At 46.1% G+C, this 20,093-nt stretch overlaps 1 long non-coding RNA gene across 2 annotated transcripts in view; it reads left to right on the top strand.

Annotated features, from left to right (window-relative positions):
* LOC134807352 (uncharacterized) overlaps window positions 1–20,093 on the top strand; it is a 61,496-nt gene that overhangs the window by 1,612 nt on the left and 39,791 nt on the right. The window contains exon 2 of one of the 2 annotated variants that reach the window (XR_010147563.1): window positions 15,239–15,356. The exons of the other annotated variant lie outside the window; for it this stretch is intronic. This is a non-coding gene — a long non-coding RNA (uncharacterized LOC134807352). The remainder of the gene's footprint in view (window positions 1–15,238; window positions 15,357–20,093) is intronic. 2 annotated transcript variants of the gene reach the window in all.

The following is a 20,093-nucleotide window of genomic DNA, read 5'->3' as shown; positions in this document are numbered from 1 at the left end:
TGGACCGCCAGGCCTCCTCTTCCACAGGCACCCCTTTCCCTGGTGCAGCCTCTCTCTCATCTCAGGCTGGTGCTTCTCGTGGCCATTTAGGGGTTTCGCTGTGTCACAGTAGAGATCTTGGGGGCCTAGGAGGCCGGCTGACCCAACTGTGTGTCCTCGGTGTGGCAGCCTTGGCCCTTGGAGCCTCAGATCCCATCTGTAAAACGGGTGGAACACAGCCTGCCTTGAAGGGATGTTGGGAGGCTGGCCGGGTGCACTTGTGGAAAAGGCTCACATGGCGGTCAGCATGCAGAGCTTCAGCGTGGCCCTCAGCTTCTTAGAGCAGTGCTTAGCGTTCCCGAAGGCCCAACACCGGTCAGGAGCGCTCCTGCCTTCTCTCGCCCGCACCTAGCACCCACCACAAAGCTATTTCTTGAACAAATGAATGATTGACAGAGAAGCTTTCAGCAGGGACACATGAAACAGACTGACAAGCACACCCTGCTCCCCGCAACCCCCACCACTGCCCTGAGCTTCCAGCCCAGTGGGGAGGCTACCTGACAGGCAACTGGGACACAGCATGGAAAGGCCAGGCCTGAGGGAGCACAGAGGGGGACGCGTGTCCAATCCAGCCTCTGGGAAAATCAGGGAAGGCTTCCTGGAGGGGGTGACACCTAGATGAAGACCCAAAGGATGAGTGATTTTCCAGCTTGGTGGTGGGATCAATTTTCCAGGCTGAGGGAAGCATGAGGACAATGACTTCTGAGTCCTGCTAGCGTAGTGGCTTCTAGATGGGTCCAGAAGTGGGACGCTGTGGGCAGCATCCTGGCTCAGCCCCTCACTGGCTCCGTGCCTAGGGTGGAGTCTCTCCCCCCGGGTCTCAGTTTATCTGTGAAATAAAGGCGCTGCACCAGATGGTCCACCAGATTCCTCAATCTGTCAGTTGAAGCTTGGAGTCTCATTTAAAGAATATCAGTTACCAGAAGCTGGAAAATTGATACAGCCATTTTTAAGGGATAAAATGGCAAAAGCCACATTAAAAAAAAATCTCGTATACACTATTACCTTTAGAGAAGCCTCCTATACTCACCAGGGTGCAAGGCAGTATGCACAGGGGTGCTGAAGTCACCAACGGATAATAAAACACGGGAAAGATAGGGCAAAGGGCAAATAAGTTCCAAACCAGCTACACTCTGGAATAGTTGGGAATATAGCCATCAAGAAAGGGCTCATAGATCCCCGTATCCTGACACAGAGAAATGTCCATGATATTTTTGCTCAGTGAAAACATTAAATTTCAGAACAATTTATATATTGCAATCTTATTTTCATAAAATAAAAATATCAATGAGTTGAATAGTTTCTACATTTACAGAAATTAATTGTGGGGGTGAGATTTGATCAAGATGGTAGCATGAGGTTGGGTAAGGATTTTATTTTAAAAGGGGTCTGCAGAAAATCTTTTAAAGAAAAAAGTCCTGGTATTTGTTTGTATAATTATGTAAAACATATAACATTTTTATAATGTGATTTTTTAATAATAAAAATAATGCATGCTTTTGGGGAAAATTAGCAAAACTATAGAATATAAGAAAAAATAAAACCACTCACAATCGTACCATTCATTATGACCACAGTTAATATGTTATATATTTTATTCTTTTCAATTTATAATTACGATAATCTACTGTTTCAAAATTAGTATCATGTATTTGTGATATACATGTTTATATGTATGAGGTATATATATTTTATATAAATTATATATCTTTTATAAATATACTTAAGATATATACACACAGATATCTATATGTAGATATATATAAAGAGATATCTTTGTATCTGCTTTTTTTCTTAAAGTATATCTTGAGTGTCGTGCCATGTCATAGACTTATGTAACACGGTTTTTAAAAATGGGTCTACAATAGCTAATAAAAGTTCTGATTTTTACTTAACCAATCCCTATTATTGGACATTTGTGTTGTTTACTCTTTTTTTTGTTTGTTTTTTTTTTGAGACAGTATCTCAGTCTGTTGTCCAGGCTGGAGTGCAGTGGTGCGATCACAGCTCACTGCTACTTTGACTTCCTGGGCTCAAGAGACCCTCCCCTTCCTCGGCCTTAGCTGGGACTACAGGCATGAGCTACCACACTTGGTTAATTTTTAAAAACAAATTTTTTGTAGAGATAGGGTCTCGCTGTGTTGCCCAGGCTGGTCTCAAACTCCTAGGCTCAAGCGATCCTCCTGCCTCAGCCCCGCAAAGTGTTGGGATTACAGGCGTGAGCCACTTTACCCAGCTCCTCATTTTTTTTTTTTTGCTATTAAAAATAACTGTGATAAATATTTTTGCACAATCATATCCTTATTTCCTTTAATTAGAATTATTTGAATCAAGGATTATGACCATTTTAAATACTAAAAGCACACTGTAAAAATTGAATTAGTTACCTCCATCCCAACTTACTTCTAGTAGATCTGAATACTGATTGGCTGAGTTTACTTAAGGAGGGACACACTTGAGTAGGTTTATAACTACTTTAGGGATCAGGATTCTTCTGTTCCATGATGGGCACTCTAGGTGCCCTGTGACTGTCAGTGTGGAAGAGGTCCAGGTCCACCTCGAGGGACAAGTTTGATATAAGAATAAGACATGTTTGTGATCATTAGTGAGTGTCCAGGACTCCACCTTGGGGGACAAATTTGATATAAGAGTGAGACATGTTTGTGATCATTTACTGAATGTCCAGGACATTCCTCGAGTGACTTCTGTTTGTCTTTGATGGCGGGTCCTTCCCTTTGCCCATTGCTGGGAGGTTTGGAGGAGCCGAGGTCACCAGCCTTGTTTCAGAGATGAGGAGACTGAAGTTCTGAGAGATGTGGGGATGGGTCCAGGTGCAGTCAGCCTTGGCCTGTGGCAAGAGGCAGGTCCCCAAGGCAATCTGGGGAGAGTCGGTTCTGGTCTGGTGTGGAGGGTGGGAGGGCATAGCTCAACAACTTCTACCCCATCCACACCCATGTGGAGCGCTCACCTCGATATGTGTCCCAGCAAGCCCCAACACTTCAGCATGGGTTATATGTTCCTAATTCTGTAAGCTCTTCTGAGGCCAGGGCCATGTTGGGTTGACCCTGTGGGATGATCTGGAAACAAATACTTATTGGTGTTATATGTGGTGATAATGATGATAGTGATGATCATGTCAATGATGAGAATGATGAGAATGGCAGTAATGATGCTGATGGTGATGATGAAATGATGAAGATGATGGTGATGATGATGTCAGTAATGTTGATGAAGTCGATGATGATGATGATGGTGGTGATAATAGCTACCATTTACTAAGGGCTTACACAGTGCTAGGGACTCTATGTAATTACATTATCTTAGTTTTTTTCCCCAGAGTGAGTATGACACCTTGGCCGGGCGTAGTGGCTCGTGCCTGTAATCCCAGCACTTTGGGAGGCTGAGGCAGGAGGATCACTTGAGCCCAGGAGTTTTAAAGACCAGCCTGGGCAACATGGCGAAACCCTGTCTCTATAAAAAAATTAAAAAAAAATTATCCAGGCATGGTGGTGTGTGCCTGTAGTCCCAGCCACTTGGGAGGCAGAGATGGGAGGATTGCTTGAGCCCAGGAGGTTGAGGCTGCAGTGAGCTGTGATCATGCCACTGCACTCCAACCTGGGTGACAGAGTTAATATATACATACCACCTTCACTGATATGGAGGATGACTTGAGGTGGCTCACAGATGAACATTTTTATCTTAATAATGTGTTTGTTTTACTTTATATTAATTTATATACTGAAAATAGATAACTAGCTCACCAGATTCATGGTTTATACATTTCATTTTTAGATTAACTAGTGAGTTGATTTAAAGGAAAAATATTAAGTAAAAATAATATTTGGTACTTGGATAAGGTAAACGTGAATGGAAATTGTGAATCATTGACATTTGGAAGCATTTGGGGCAGATATCATTTTTATTCTATTTTGCAGAAGAGTGAGTAGATACTCAGAGAGTTTAATTAGCCTGAGATTATACACCATCCAGGTGGTAAAGCTGGGCTGGAACCCAGATGCTTAATTTAAAACAACAACAACTTTTTACTTATATATGGGATACACACAGCACAGTACATGCAGTGTGTTATAAATGTAACTTCACACACTGCACGTGCTGGTGTAACCAGCACCTGGGAGGCTCCCCACTGCCCCGCACTGCTCCCTACCCAAGTATCCACTGTCCTGACTTCTGTCATCATAGATTGGCTTTGCCTTTTCTTTGAACTTTATTTTATTTATTTATTATTTTGAGACAAGGGTCTGTCACCCAGGCTGGAGTGCAGTGGTGCCATCTTGGCTCACTGCAGCTTCCGCCTCCCAGGTTCAAATGAGTCTCCTGCATCAGCCTCCCGCGCAGCTGGGATTACAGGTGTGCACCACCACGTCTGGCTAATTTTTATTTTTTTAGTAGAGATGGGGTTTCGTCTTGTTGGCTAGGCCGGTCTTGAACTCCTGGCCTCAAGTGCTCCATCTGCCTCAGCCTCCCAAAGTGCTAGGATTACAGGTGTGAGCCACCATGCCTGGCCCTTTTCTTTGAACTTTAAATGTATCACAAAGTTTATACCTTTTGTGTTTCAATTTTTTTCACTCATTATTCTTGGACGATTCATCCATGTTATTGTGTATAGGAGCTTGTTCTTTTTCATTGCTGTATAGTATTCTGTTGTGTGACTGTACCACCATTTATTTCCACATTCAACCACGACAGGCATTTGGTCATACAAAGTCTACATCTTTTAACCTTGAAGCTCTGCTGCCACCCGCAGATACCTGCATATCACAGAGTAAATAGGACTTTTTCTCAGAGAGCTGGAGACCAAGGAGGGTGTGAAACACACAAAGCCACAATTACAGAGGCAGGTGCTTTCCCAATTGTAGAGTGGCCTCGAGGTGGCCTGGGTGGTGTATGGTTTGGACACTCTTAATGCCTCTCTTGGAGCACTGCACTTTACAAAGCATTTGCACGGAAGCATCGCACTTCATGTCCCTGACAGCGCTGTCAAGCAGAGAGGTGCCCCGTCCCCGCGCAATCAACGAGGAAACTGACTACGACATCCCCAGTGAAACAGAAACAGAGGCAGAGCCTGCACTTGCATCTCCGGATACTAAGTCCTTGGCTGTTTATACCTCGTTCCAGTTGCCTGGTAAATCCAGGGGAGATCTGAGGCCCTGGAGATCCTTTCTGTCCCCTTGCAGGGAACTTGTAGTCTGGGATTTGAGTCTCCCTCTGTGAAGGATTTAAAGGCAAAACAAGTCTCTGATGTTTTTGGAGTGGAAACCTGCCTTCCCTAGAGCCTCACTTTACTTCATCTGCAAAGCAGGGGAGGGTCCCTGCTCCCGGGCAGGGCAAGGGTTGTGGTCACCATTGTCAGTAACAACCCCTGCCTGTGTCTGCCTCGAGTCATCTTCACTGAGCATGGCACTTTCACATTCATCACTGAGATCGACCTGATCTTCATAACAACCGGAGGAGGAAGACAGCGAAGATGACATTTGCCCCATCTTTCAGAGAGGTGAAGCGCCCTGCCCATGATCACACAGCAAGTTAAGGAACCAACAGGGACCCAGAGCTCCTGATTCTCCCGCTGAGAGGATACCCTCCGCTCGATCAGGCGTTGTCCTCTACGAGGTCAACTTCTGTTAGGACATACCCCGCTCTGAGGCCGTAGGGCCCTACACACAGGAGCATGGCGGTCCAGCAACGTTAGGGGGCTTCCCCAGGATGCTCAGCAAGAAGGGTTGGGCTGGTGGGAACCCACAGCTCCTGCGTCCTAACCTCTCTGCAGGACAGGGTGGGATGGCAGGGAGACTAGGTGATGAGGGTCAGCAGGGGGTCCCAGGACAGACTGGTTCTCAGGGCAGCCTCCCTGGCAGGGACAGGGGGTTAAAATGGGTTTCTAGAGCCCCCTTTTCTTCTCTGTCAATCACCAGCTGTGCAAGCTCCTCTGAAAGATGGGAATAACACTAGTACCTGCCTCATCAGATTGTCATGAAGATTAAATGGCGTGAGGTAGGTAGAGCAGAGGCCAGCGTCTGGCAGGAACATTCACTACTCACCCGCTTCCCCACGTGCTCTGCCAAGGAGGGCAGCTTGGGTTGAGTGTGTGCCTAGGAACACAGGTCCCCTCCCGATATTCCTGAAGGAACGTGATTTGTAACTGTGAAAAACGCAATCCAACTGTCAGAAGCAGATGGCACCAGCCGGGTAATCTGTGACCTCGGAGTGTCATTCCTTTGATTCTGTACCAAGACCACTCTGCCGCGTGTGTACCAGGCTGGAAAGTAAAGCATGCCCCATGGCATACAAGCCACACCCTGCCTGTGGGCTTGCCCGGCAGGAAGGGGGCTGCAGGGGAGCCCCTTTACTGGGCTGTGTGTTTCTGTGGGGGCTGGATCCTGCCCTCCAGGGGGCCACTCTCAGTGCCTGCTCTCTGTGCCCCTGTGAGGTTTATCTGACCAGTGTGCAGGGCTGCTGAGGTCCCTGGATGAGACAGGCATTGGGCAGGAAGCCCCGGGCTTGATGCTGGGCAACACGCCCATGGGTGAGGTCTGGGTAGGGTGTGGGAAGGAGTGTGGGGGGCGGAAGGAAGCTGGACCTGGCCCTGCCTCCACTCTCACCCTCGGCCAGGCCCTGCCAAGGCTTCCTCCCCCAGGAAGACCTCCTCGGTTCCCTCTCTGCATTGAGGTATGGCCTGCTCCTTCTTCCTCCATCTTTTCTGGAGTCTAAGCTCCCTTCTGACTTTCCCCTCTGACAAAGGGGTTGGATAGAAAAGTGAGAAGTCTCAAATTCTGTAATCCCGAGAGCCCATTCCTCTCCAGACCCCGCTAATACACAGTGCAGACAGAGCATGTCCAGTCAGGTTCCAGGACAATTTCTGATACAGGATGTGTGGAGAAAATGGGTTACTTAAAGCTCAAATGAAGATTTCTCCTGTGGGGTCCAGAGCTTAGCTGAAGTCCTTCCAGCATCTGGATCCCAAAGAGGGAGGCTGCATGCTGGGGACAAGGGCTGATGTCGGGGATCAGAGAGGCTTCTCTATGTTGAGGTCCGGAGTTGGGCATGGCACGGAGCAGCCACCCCTGGAAATGGGATATTTCAGCCCAAGAGACCCTCAAAGGCCTTGGGACAGAGAACTCCTTTTTTGAGGTCCTGTTATTCACTGCCCCCCAGTTGTGAGTGAATCTAAAGGGAGGCCTGTGGGGCCCAGCTAATGAGCTCCCTTTGTTCTGGCCAGAGTTTGAGAATCCCAGGGAGCGGGGAGGAGGTTCTACTTCCCGGTTCTCAAGGTAGCCAGAACGACACGTGGGCCCCAGAGCTGGGGACAGAGCTCCCTCTCCAGGCACTTCATTGAGAGCTACTGGGGCTCTAGTCTGGTTTCTGGCTCCTCTGAGGGTGCCCCTGGCATAGGAAGTTGTCTAGGGGCACACTGAGCCCCGGGTGGAACAGGCATCCTGACCTTGGGATCCAGGTTTGTCCTTCAGTGTTCCACCAGCTGCCTGACACCATGGGTGGTCATTTGTGTGTTTTTCTGGGGAGAAGGCCCGCACCTTTAGTCTGCACCTCAGTGCCTCCCATGCCCCTAAAAAAGGCTCTATGCTGGGCTCATGCCTGTAATCTCAACACTTTGGGAGGCCGAGGCAGGCGGATCGCGAGGTCAGGAGATCGAGACCATCCTGGCCGTGGTGAAACCCTGTCTCCACTAAAAATACAAAAATTAGCTGGGCGTGGTGGTGAGTGCCTGTAGTCCCAGCTACTCGTGAGGCTGAGGCAGGAGAATGGCGTGAACCTGGGAGGTGAAGTTGCAGTGAGCCAAGATTGCGCCACTGCACTCCAGCGTGGCAACAGAGCGAGACTCCGTCTCAAAAAAAAAAAAAAAAAAAAAAGAAAGAAAAAAAGAAAAGAAAAGGAAAAAAAAAAAAGGCTCTAGAAGCTCTGGTGCAGTATAAGGCGGCTCTGCCTGGAAGTGTGGTTTCATATTTTGTTGGTTTGCCAGGTTTAGCTGCAGAGAATGCAACTTCTCCCCACTTCGGAGACCGCGGCTTGGTGACCTGGGGTTTGTGCTTTGTGTCTTCATTGCTGAGCTCCTTGTGCAGTTGCTTGTTCTGCTAGAGATTATAGCATTTCTTTCGTCTTCCCAGCTCCTGCAATGAGGTGAGGATGCCTCTGTTCTGAGGAGCCTCGGGTAGGGTGCTGGGGCTTGTTTGATTCAATAGTTGGAGCTGAAATGAATCCGTTATATAGAGAAGAAAGCTGAGTCCCCCGAGGGTCAAGTGACTGACACAGGCCCACATAGCTGGTCCAGACTTAAGGTTCTGGATCCCGGGTCCTTTCATCCTGTTATTCCTCAACCTTCCCTGTTGCTGTGGGAACAACAGAAGGGGCCAGAGAGGGTTAATTCTAGTACTTTTCATGCAGCAGCAGTGTAACCTACTGCACACTGCCATCCTACAAGCATGGGTTCTTGTCCGTGCATTATAGCTGTGGCCCAGAGTGGGTGGTTCTGTTGTCTGACCCCAGAGTCCCTGAGTGTCCCACAAAACTATCCTGTTCCTTTGGATTTTCCTGATCTCTTTTTGCATCCCTACAGGCTTCTTTGACTCCAGAAACAGCCCATTCATGTCAACCAAAATTCTAAATTCAGCACCTCAGAAGTATGACCAGCCAAACAGATCTGATACTAAGTCCCACTGGCCCCCTACTTTTAGTGGACAAAAAGGCCTCACAGGCTTCGTCTCTTCCAGGAATTTGAGGAGTTCAGAGATGAGGAAAGGGGATTGGACACAGCAAAGCCTGGCCTGGCAGAGAGGGGGGTGGGCGAGCCTCACCCTGAGAAGGTGTTTCTTCCTCCTTATGGCCGTGGTCCTTTTTGATGTTAGATGCTTTTTTTCCCAGGTGTATGGGGACCTGGGACCTGTGGGTTTTGGAGTGCTTGTCATGACTAGGCCCAGCTTTGGGGACAGGGTGGGGACGACTACTCCCAGGTTCTCAAGAGGAAAAAACTTCTGTACGTTTCAGAAATGCAATAGATCTGTTATCAGCTCTACGCACTGCAAAACGCAAGTTCCTTTCCTATTTGATCTGACAGTGAAAAAATTCACAGATGTTTTATTGGAAGGTTAGAAAATAAAAAAGAACCCTTTCTCAGTCCAGGTAGTCTGCCCCCCATCACCTTGGCGTGTCTGCGGCTGTGCTGGGCCTGGGCTTGTGCGTGGATGAGGAGACAAGGCTCAGAGTGGAGCAGGGGGAGGCTCGGAGGCCTTTGCTTTGCAGCCCCACCCGCAGGCTCAGCAGGGTGGGCCCCTGTGCTAACACTCACCCCCACCCTGCCCCTCAGTTCTTGTTTCCATCTACCTTCGTCCCTCTCACCAGTCCCAACGCAGAGGGCCAGGTTTTCTTTAGTTTTCTTAACTACGTCTTTTTTTCTGGTTAGGAAAAATAATACTTATTTATTACCTCTTGTACAGTTTGGAAATACATAAAATATGTAGAAAAAATTAAATCTGGCTGGACATGATGGCTTGTGCCTGTAATCCCAGCACTTTGGGAGGCCAAGGCGGGCAGTTCACCTGGCTGTTGGTCAGGAGTTCGAGACCAGCCTGGTCAACATAATGAAACCACGTCTCTACTAAAAATACAAAAACTAGCCAGGTGTGGTGGCATGTGCCTGTAGTCCCAACTACTCAGGAGGCTGAGGCAGGAGAATCGCTTGAACCCAGGAGATGGAGGTTGCAGTGAGCCGAGATCACGCCATTGCACTCCAGCCTGGGTGACAGAGAGAGACTCTGTCTCAAGAAAGAAAAAATATTAAATCAGCTCAGAATCCCACAAGGCAGAGGTCTCCCCAGCAACCACCAGCTGCAGAGGCTGTGTGCCTCAGTTGTGTGCCAGCTGATGACCTCCTCAGCACAACCAGTTAAACCTTTATTTATTTCAGCTTTTCTCTATCTTTATAAAGCTTTTCCCCCCCTTCATTGTGAAGATAGCATGCTCATTGGAGACAATTTGGAAAGCACAGAAAGATATTTTCATGCTTCTTTAAGCAAAGAGAGGAAATTTATTCCCATCTCCCCAAGGTGACTGCCATCAGCAGTTTGGAGTAGCTCCTGGTCTTTGTGGACTTTTGAAAAAGCACATGCTGTTTGGGCGCAGTGGCTCATGCCTGTAATCCTAGCACTTCGGGAGGCCGAGGTGGGTGAATCACAAGGTCAGGAGATCGAGACCATCTTGGCCAGCATGGTGAAACCCCGTCTATACTAAAGACACAAAAATTAGCCGGTCGCAGTGGCATGCGCCTGTAGTCCCAGCTACTCTGGAGGCTGAGGCAGGAGAATCACTTGAACCCGGGAGGCAGAGGCTGCAGTGAGCCAAGATCACACCACTGCACTCCAGCCTGGGCAATAGAGCAAGACTCTGGCTTAAAAAAAAAAAAAAAAAAGCATATTTTTAGCATATTTTTTCCAGTTGAGAGCATGTTCTATAGAAGATTCTGGGTCCTGGTTTGTCACGTGACAACAGAGTAACATAAGCATGTCCCATGTTAATACAAACAGCAGCCCTCACGTATGTTCTGGGCTCATGTGCACAGACTCTACCCAGCACTGTGCAGGCACCATCTTGCTCAGTTCTTGAGAAACCTTATGAAGCAGATGTTGTTATTAATTTTGCAGACAAGGAAGCCGAGCTGACCTCATCTGAGGTCTGAGAGCCAGGGAGCAACAGGGGATTGGCGTCGAAGGCTCAGCCAGCTTAGATCCCTGCTCTTAATCACTAGGTTATCTCTCCTGTGAATTTTTAGTGACCTTTCTAGTTTTGTATAAAACCAGAAAATGACCATTGTTAAAAATTCAGGAATTACTGAACAGCATAAAGAATATTCAGAATCCTATCACCTAGTGATATTTATTCTGGCAATTGGCAGTTTCTTGTGCATAGTCTTCATATTTTTATAGTTGATGTTATCCTAACCTTTCAGTTTCGAATGTGGTGTTTTTTAAATTTATTTTTGTAAGTATTTCCCAAGTCATTAGTTCCTCTTGGCAAAACATAATGTTTATTGATGGTTTGTCCGTCCATTGAGTGGTCGGTCTTGATGGGTGTAATCACTTCCCTGAGGTTGGGCTTTCAGGCTGCGGCTCTCTGAAATAATAAATAATTTAGGAATCAATACATTTCTGCACAAAACGGTTTGTGTATTTCTGACAATTTCTTTAGGCTGCACATATTCCCAGGAACTGAATTGCTGGGTTGAGGGTTTTTACAGTTCTTAACTTATATTGCCAAATTATTTTCCAGATGGTCCGTAACTCTTTACTCTTCAATTAGCAATACCCTGTTTACTCCTAACTAGATGAATATGTGACCTTGTTTTAGTTTGCATTCCTTTTATTTCTAATGAAGCTGAATTTCTAAATGTGTTTATTGGTCACTGGTGAGTCTTCTTTTGCGCACTGTCTATAAAGCAGTGCTTTCCAATCAAGCTTTCTGCGATGATAGAAATGGCCTGTATCTTCCCGTTTAATAGGGTCCACGTGGCCTATATCTGCCTGTCCAGCAGCAACCAGCCAAATGTGTCCATTGAGTACTTGAAATATGGCTAGATAACTGAGTAAAATTTAAATTTAATTTTATTTAAATTTAGACTTAATTTACCTAAGGTTTTAATTTAAACTTAAGATTTTAATTTAATTTACCTAAGATTTTAATTTAAATACTAAATTAATTTAAATTTAAATAGCCACATGTGGCTAGTGGCTACTATATTGGATAGCACACTCCTAAGCCTTTCCCCAGTTAGGCAATTGGGTCTCAGTGGGTGATTTATATTGATTTGTATGAGCTCTTTATTTATGATGGCTACTAATCTTTTTTACGTTTGTTGCGAAGATTTTACCCCACTTGCTATTTGACCTTTTTCGTTCAGGTTGTTTACAGGGTATCAAAATGTTAGGTAGCCAAATCTAGTGATCTTTTTTTTTGTGGTTTCTCCCATAGCTTTAGGGTTAGAAAGTCCTCCCCCACACAGAGGTTTGATAAATACTCTCATCAACTTTTTTCAAGTCTTTCTGTGATTTTTTTTTCCTTTAGTTCTTTAATCCACCCAGAGTTAATTTTGCTGTGTGCTATGAGGTACAGCGTGTCTTAGTCACCTCTCTGCTTGGTGCAGAATATGTACCGAGTATATTTTATCTTAGATGGGACAGTTGGGTGCTCTGCTGGTTGGGTTTGGGTGGGTGGTAGGTAAGCAGGATGAAATTAGATGGTAAGTAAACTACTGCTATTTAAAATATTGATCTGTTTTTAAATTTTGTTGTTTATGAAGACTTTAATGACAAAAGAAAATGAATCTGATACAGTGTTGTTTTCAAAGAGAGATGCAAAATCACACCTACAATGTAATATGAACCATGTTTATAAACGCAATTAAAATATTGGAAGAAATATTCCAAAATACTAATGGTAATTGTCTCTGGGGGGTTGGTATTTTTTTTCCTGCTTCTTAACAATTCTATACTTCCCCAGTTGACTACAGTAGTTTTGATGATCTGAAATATTACGAAATACAGCATTTGGAGAAACAATGCATGATCACTTGCTACCTCTAACTCCCCACAGCCATCATCCACCAAGTCTGTAATTCGCACAGCCACACTCTGTGCTTAGGGCAGGCGAGTTGGCAGGGAAGGGTCCTCCCTGGCTTTCAGTTCAGGCTGGGACTGGAATTCCTTTGTAGTCACTCACAGCATGTGAGTTTCTTGGGCAAGTGATAGAACTCAGGACTGTTTCCTCATTCCTAAAATAAATATTGTAACAGCTTTGCACAGGGCCAGTGAGGATATGTTTCTTTGTTAATTATATAGGCGTGTGCACACACACACACACAGTATATGTATGTGCAAAACTGCAGATATCATCGAAACGCATTCAAAGAGCACCAACGTACATTTATTTTATTTTATCTTATTTCTTGCTTTTTTCATTATTGAAATATTTGAAGGATATCTTTTATTTTTTTTCAATTTGACCAACATACATTTTTAAATAGCAACATTCCATCTTCCTATCACTCCCACCGACCCCACTCCTCAGCTGTAACCACCACTAAAAATTTGGTCTGAACCTTTATTTATTTATTTGTTTTACAAAATGGAAATGGGATAATATTATACTGATTACTATATAATTATTTCTTTTTTTCCACTTTCCAATAAATTGTGTGTGACTTTCCATGTCGATACAGGCAGATTTATGTCATTCTCTTTAATATCTGCACAGCTATCCATAACATGAATGTGCAATAATTTTTTTTTGAGATGGGGGTCTTGCTATGTTGCCCAAGCTGGGCTCAAACTCCTGGCCTCAAGCAATCCTCCCACCTCAGCCTCCCGAGTAGCTGGGACTACCATGATTTATTTTATCCTTCTTTATCATTCATCAACAATTTGTCTGCCTGTTACAAGGAGAGCACAGCAAACATGTCTTTAGGCACCTGTGTTTAGTATCTTGTAGGATCGATTTTCAGATATGATGCTGCTGCATGGATATGAACATTTAAAAATATTGAAAGATAATGCCCAAGTTGTTCTTTTAAGAAAGCTGAACCATTGACATTATTACTGTCAACGAAGAAAAGCTTTGATTACCTGCCACGTCCTCAATTCTGAATGTTACCAATATTTTTTGACTTTTACTAATATGGTAGGTATAAAATATCATGAGTTTTAAATTTTTATTACTTTAATTAGTAGAGAGATTGAACACTTTTTAAATATGTTTTGCATCCACAAAACATTTGTGTTTCTTCATTGGTTATCTATTCATATTCTTTACCTGTTTTGGTGGGGGTTGTCAGTCCTTTCCTGGTGGATTTGTAGGTACTCTTTATATATAATGGATATTAATCCTTAGTCTGTTGCATGTGTTGAAAATATTTTCTCCCAGACTGTCATTTGTTTTCTACTATTTATTTTTTATGATATCTTCCACTATTCATACATTTTAAATTTTCATGGGGTCCAAATTCTTTCTCTTCAGGATTTTTAGTTTTTATACTATGCAAAGAAAGACATTTTCCACATTCAAGTTATAAAAAATTTTTCCCATATATTTTCTTCTAGTGTCTTTTTTTTTATTACACAAATCTTTAATCCAATTGTACTTTATTTTTGAGTAGGTGTGAGATGTGACTTGTTTTAATTATTTAAAATTAACTCTAAAGTTTTTTATTTTTCAGTTTGTTTTCCCCAAAAAGAGAACAGCTGCTTCAACATCACTTTTTGAAAATTCCAGGTTTCCTTCCACTGCTTAGGATTAGCACTACATCATTGAATTTTAAAATAAATGAGATGAATTTCCTTTTCTGAATTCTTTCTTCTTTTCCATTAATTAATCTGTTCCTAAAATGGTATACCCAGTTTTAAATTGTGTAAATCTTTAGATTGAACTATAATCTTATTATGGGAAAGGACATTACTCGTCTGCTTCTAACACTTCTTAGCTATCCTTCTTCATTTTCAAATAAATTTGTCAGATCTCCCCAACTCTCCCCAGTCCCATCAGATTTCAAGTTCAGTGAATTTCTGGATTGATTTGAAGTAGAATCAACATGTTTACAATATTGAGCCTTTCCACCAAGGATCTGATATTAGACTAAATACAGTTTATTCTCTTGGGTTCAATTTCCCCATTGGTAAAGAGAGGAGGTTGGATTCGATTTGAAGTTTCCTTCAGGCTCTATAATGAAAATCAACAATAACAGCAACAATGATGACAGCAGTCATTATCAGGCCTAAAGCCAGGCTGGACACGAGGGGAGAAAGCTATGGAAGACATAATCCCCATTCCCCAGGAGTTTTTCATCCAGAGGGAAGATGTAGCATGTACGAGAAATTTTGACCCAAATGTTCAGTTAATGCGTTGCAGATTCATGGGCAGAAGTAGATTTTTTAAAAAGAAAAAGCCACTAATAAATGGCTGGAGGGAGCTGCAGCTGTCAATCTGGCCAAAAACATTGTTGAGAATGCTTTGTGCGTGGAAACTTTTTTCACTATTTTTAGTGAAATCAAAATATGAAAAAAGGGAAATAAATTTAGTAAAAATAAAAATAACAATGGTGCCTGTATCTAAAAATTCCTAGCCCACCCCACACCTTATTTTAGTGGCTATTTTTATTTTGTATTTTTATTTTTCTTTGAGACAGAATCTTGCTCCGTCACCCAGGCTGGAGTCCAGTAGCACGATCATGGTTCACTGCAATCTCTGCTTCCTGGGTTCAAGTGATTCTCCTGCCTCAGCCTCCCGAGTAGCTGGGATTACAGGTATGCGCCACTACACCTGGCTAATTTTTGTATTTTTAGTAGAGATAGGGTTTCACCATGTTGGACAGGCTGGTCTTAAACTCCTGGCCTCAAGTGAACCACCCTCCTCGGCCTCCCAAAGTGCTGGGATTACAGGCGTGAGCCACTGCGCCCGGCCTTTCTATTTTTAGTAACCAGCTAGTTTGGCTGAGTGTTTGCCTCTGACACGGTAAGAATGTGTCCAGGCTTGGACTCAGAGCTTCTCAGGATCAGATGAAACCTTGGAGACCAAACTCTATCGTGCGGATCAGGAAAATGAGTCCCAGAGAGGGGAAGGGACTTCCCCAAGGTCACACAGCAAATTAGAGGCAGGAGGACTCCTGAAGGCGCTGTGGGTGCCTTGTGGTTTATCCTGTTTCCCTCCTGGCCTCTGGAATTTGGGGCGCAATTCTTCTCTGTCAGGGACAATCGCAACCCTGGCCGCCCCAACTCCCAGATGGGGAGCATGAGGGTCGATGGAGGGTCTGGTGGGTGGGGAGTGGGGACTGTGCCCCAGTAGAGCAAGCTGCTACCACTTCCTGCTGATTCAGGCCTCTTGGGAAGCCCTGACTTTTATCACCAAAACTCCCCGTGGTGCACCGTACATGAGGCCTGGGGCCCTGGCTTCGGATCCCGGATTGGATTCTGACCTGAACCTGAGCAAGTCTCCTCTCTCCGGGCCTGCAGAAAGAGGACACCTGAGCAGATGGCTTCCATGCCTTCCTATCAGGGTTCCCGCCCACTGGAGCCAGCTGGGCTGTTTTATGGTGTCTGCCAAGGGTTGGGTCTTCAGCTCTGTGTGTCCATCCTGGTGGTCTGGGTGTGACCACAGTCCGAGTTTGTGTGGTGGAAGGTGATGGTTTGGCAGTGGTGACTGAAGTGGACTCCAGGGTCGTGGCAGAAGATCAGGGAGGAGGGGCACAATGGCCTCACACTCACGCTCACTGTGAAGCCATCTTGATTCACTGAGAGGCCCATCTCCCAGAAGTGCCCAGCCCCCTGGCATCTGGCCACATGCACAGGGGACCAAGCTGTGCCCCAAGAGAGCTAAGTCTCCCAAGTGACTCAGTCTAACAGAAGTCCTTGACTGGTGTCCTCATCTGGCAGGTGGGGAGCTGGCAGAGAATGGGACTTGGGCCTTATGATCTGAACTCCTGTGGACTGGCCCTCACCCTCTAAAGGCAGGAGACTGAAGCCCAGCAATATTGTCATCACCTCCTTCTGGTGAGACTGCCCCAGGCGGGCCCCACTTCTTCCCAGAAGCTGACTCCCCCTTCCTCTGCATGATGAGGAGGAGTCCTCTGGCTTGTCTAGTAACCAGGCCTCAGGCATTCCCGGCTCAGTCCTTCCCTCTTCTCTCTCTTTAAAAATAGCTTCTTTTTTCGGAACACAGCTGCACCTCCACCCGCTGAGAAGCCCAGCTCACGACGAAGACATTTCTTTCCAAAGTAGTAACATAGGTCATCTTTGTGGATGGCTCATTCATTCATTCATCCCTTCGCTTAATAAGCGAGTACTAAGCACCTGGCCTGGGCTGGGCACCCTGAGTACAAAGTGGATAGAACACAGTCCACCTCATGGATCCGGATTCTACCTGGAAGCATGGCTTTCCTTTGCTGGTGGCTGTAAGGGGTTTGGTAAGGGGTTTCCTCCAGGCTGTTGGGGACCTGCCCAAACATTCCTTAAAGAGCGGTGGGATCCTATCTGGAGGCCCTGCCATGGGTGTGGCCCTGGAGACCTGCAGGGGAATCCATGGGTCGAGGCCACCTGCTGGCTCTTGCTTCAGACCCTGTCCCCTAAAGCAGGACCGGCTCCATCCCCACAAGGCCCACTGGGCATGTCCCACCCACAGGCCTCTTCTGCCTGTGATCACCGGCTTTTGGTCAATGGCAGCGACAGTGTGGCTGAGCCCTGGTCACCGCGAGGGCCACACTGCCCTGTCAGTCAGGGTGGCCCCCTGAGTCACGTTCACATTTGCTGAAGGAGCCTCTAGTCCTCACCTCGGGTGGGTGTCTTTCCTCCCCCAGAGCCGCCACCACCACCAGCTCTGCAGGAAGTGGTTCTTTTCTCTCTGTTTCTCCCCCCTCAGTCACACACAGAGGCTTGGCTGGAGGTGTCAGGCCCTCAGCTTCGGAGGCTTAGAGGCTGCCTTCAATGGGCAGGTGCTGGGTCTGGCTGGAGAGAGGGCCCTGGTGGGCCTGGCCCCTCGGGGAAGTCTCTGGAGCATTTAATTTGTTTTTCTAAAATGCATGCACCTTTACTGTTTTATTTACTAAAAATATTGATATATGCTAGTCGTAAAATTATTCATAGTGGAACAGGAATGAAAAGAAATTAAAACCTGTGTAATCAAAAACTCAGCTGTATGTAAGAAAACCCAGTTCCCCTTGAGGAAGAGAAAGGGCTGGAGTCCTTTAAAATTAACTGCCTGTTTTTCTTTCTGTGGCTAGTGAGACTTATCTCTCCCTTTCCCAGGCATTGTGAAGACCGTTTCTCTAGCTGTGCAGCTTCAAGGTCACTTGACAGATAATCTCAAGTCGTAAAACATGTTGTTCCTTAAAAAGTAAGAAATGATGTAATGCATGTCTCAATTGAATAACTGTCTTTGTTTCTCACTTCTGTAATATGCTTCCCTCTGCACAGATCCCCCCCCCGCCCCCGCCCAACAAAATGCTTAAAAGGTAACCGGACTCTTTGTTTGGGGCTCAGTCCTTTGGATGTTAATCCGACTGGTTTGGTGCACCTAAATAATTACATAATTCTTCCTCAACCCCTCAGTCTCTCTGATTCCTTAATTATCCCACAGCAATAGAATACAGAAAAGAATGAAAAAGAGAGTGAGCTCCCTCTAGGCTCACTAGCAGCAGTCACCATTACTGCATCTGATATACTTCCTCCTAGACACTTTTTTTTTTCTTTGAGATGGAGTGTTGCTCTGTTGCCCAGGCTGGAGTGCAATGGTGCGATCTTGGCTCACTGCAAGCTCCGCCTCTCGGGTTCATGCCATTCTCCTGCCTCAGCCTCCCTAGTAGCTGGGACTACAGGTGCCCGCCACCACACCCAGCTAATTTTTTGTATTTCTTAGTAGAGACGGGGTTTCACCATGTTAGCCAGGATGGTCTCAATCTCCTGACCTTGTGATCCACCCACCTCAGCCTCCCAAAGTGCTGGGATTACAGGTGTGAGCCACCACGCCTGGCCCTAGACACTTTTCTTTGCAAACACATACATTTAAAAAAAACACACACACACGAATGGGCCCATACAACACAGAATTTTAGGCTCAATGTCATTGCCGGCTTTCCGAGTTAGGAACTGTAGGTGCACATTCATTGTTTTCAAGGGAGTCATGGCATATAAATCCCATTCCCCTATCTGGGGACACTGAGAAGGTTTCCATTGTCCTCCTCTCACCAGCACTGCTCTGCCAAGCACCCCGTATAGCTAACCCTCACTGTTCTGTGTACACTCTTTCCCTGATGGCTTTGCAATAAACCTCTAGGTGTAGGGCTATGGGGTCATGGGGACATGCACTTAAAAAGCTCAGGGTATTATTGCCTCCTGTGTTTTCAGCAGAATCTGCTTTAGGTTGGTTGAGGGGAACCCAAACAGAATCCCCTTCTGTCCTCCCAGGCCCCCTTGAACCCTTTAATCCCTTCTGCACCCCCTCCCCAGTCCCAGTCTTCTTGTTGCTGGTGGACTCATTTTCCCCTGTTGCAAGAGCCTCGCTGGTTTTGTCTGTCCTCCATCCAGCACCGTCGTTGTCATCACGATTGGCTTGCAGTGCTGGCCTGGAGGAAGCAGGTGGTAGGGACAGGGTGAATCTGAGCAATGACCAAGCTTGCTGTCAGGATGGGCGTTCTCCTCCCTTCTAAGCTGTGTGTCTTTGGGCTGTTGCCTGGCTCTCCCAGCCTACACAACAAGGATGCTGAAACCTTACAGGGCTTCAAAGCTATTTGTACATTGTCAAAGGCAGGGCAGATGTGAGGGAGACAGATGATGAAGGAGGCAAGAGGCATCTTGAGGCATTGGAACTGATGGATCTCTTGTTCCCACCACTAAGGGGACACAGGGACCTGCTGGAGACACACTGGGTACCTGGAGTTCTGCCCTGAGGGGGGCACTGAGGGGCCAGAAGAAAGGGGGAGAGCTTTGCTGTCAAGCCTGTGGTTCCAGAGGGAGGTCACTGATCCTGATTCATTCACTTATTCAATAACTTACTAAGTGCCTGCTATGCACCAGGCACTGTCCTTGGTGTTGGGAGACATGGCAAGAACAAAACAGACCCCAAACCTTTCTGCCCTCATGCTCCTTACAGTCTAACCTGGGGCAACTGACAATGAACAAAATAAATAAGTAAAAATATATTGTGTATCCAGTGGCAATAAATGCTATAGAAGAGACTAAAACAGGAGAAGAGAAGGGGGAAGGGGGAGGGAGGGGTGGCAATTTAAATAGGGCTGTCAAGGAAGGCCCCACCCAAGGCGAGGAAGGGAGTTGAGGGCTCTCCAGGGGAAGAGCCTTCCAGCCCAGGACCAGCAAAGGCCCTGGGGCTGTCCAGTGTGTCTGATGGCCAGTGTGACCCAAGTGGTGTGAGCAGGTAGAGCAGTAGGCTGTGAGGTGGGAGACGTCATGGGGGCCTTTTACATGGGATTACTCCACATCCAGCAGGGAGAACACCCGGAAGGGAATGAGGGCAGGAAGCAGGAAGGCAGGTGA

The sequence above is a fragment of the Pan troglodytes genome, chromosome 9 (assembly GCF_028858775.2).
Source record: "Pan troglodytes isolate AG18354 chromosome 9, NHGRI_mPanTro3-v2.0_pri, whole genome shotgun sequence".
NCBI lineage: Eukaryota > Metazoa > Chordata > Mammalia > Primates > Hominidae > Pan > Pan troglodytes.
The sequence above is the reverse complement of the archived record's forward strand: the minus strand, read 5'-3'. Positions and strand labels throughout refer to the sequence as shown.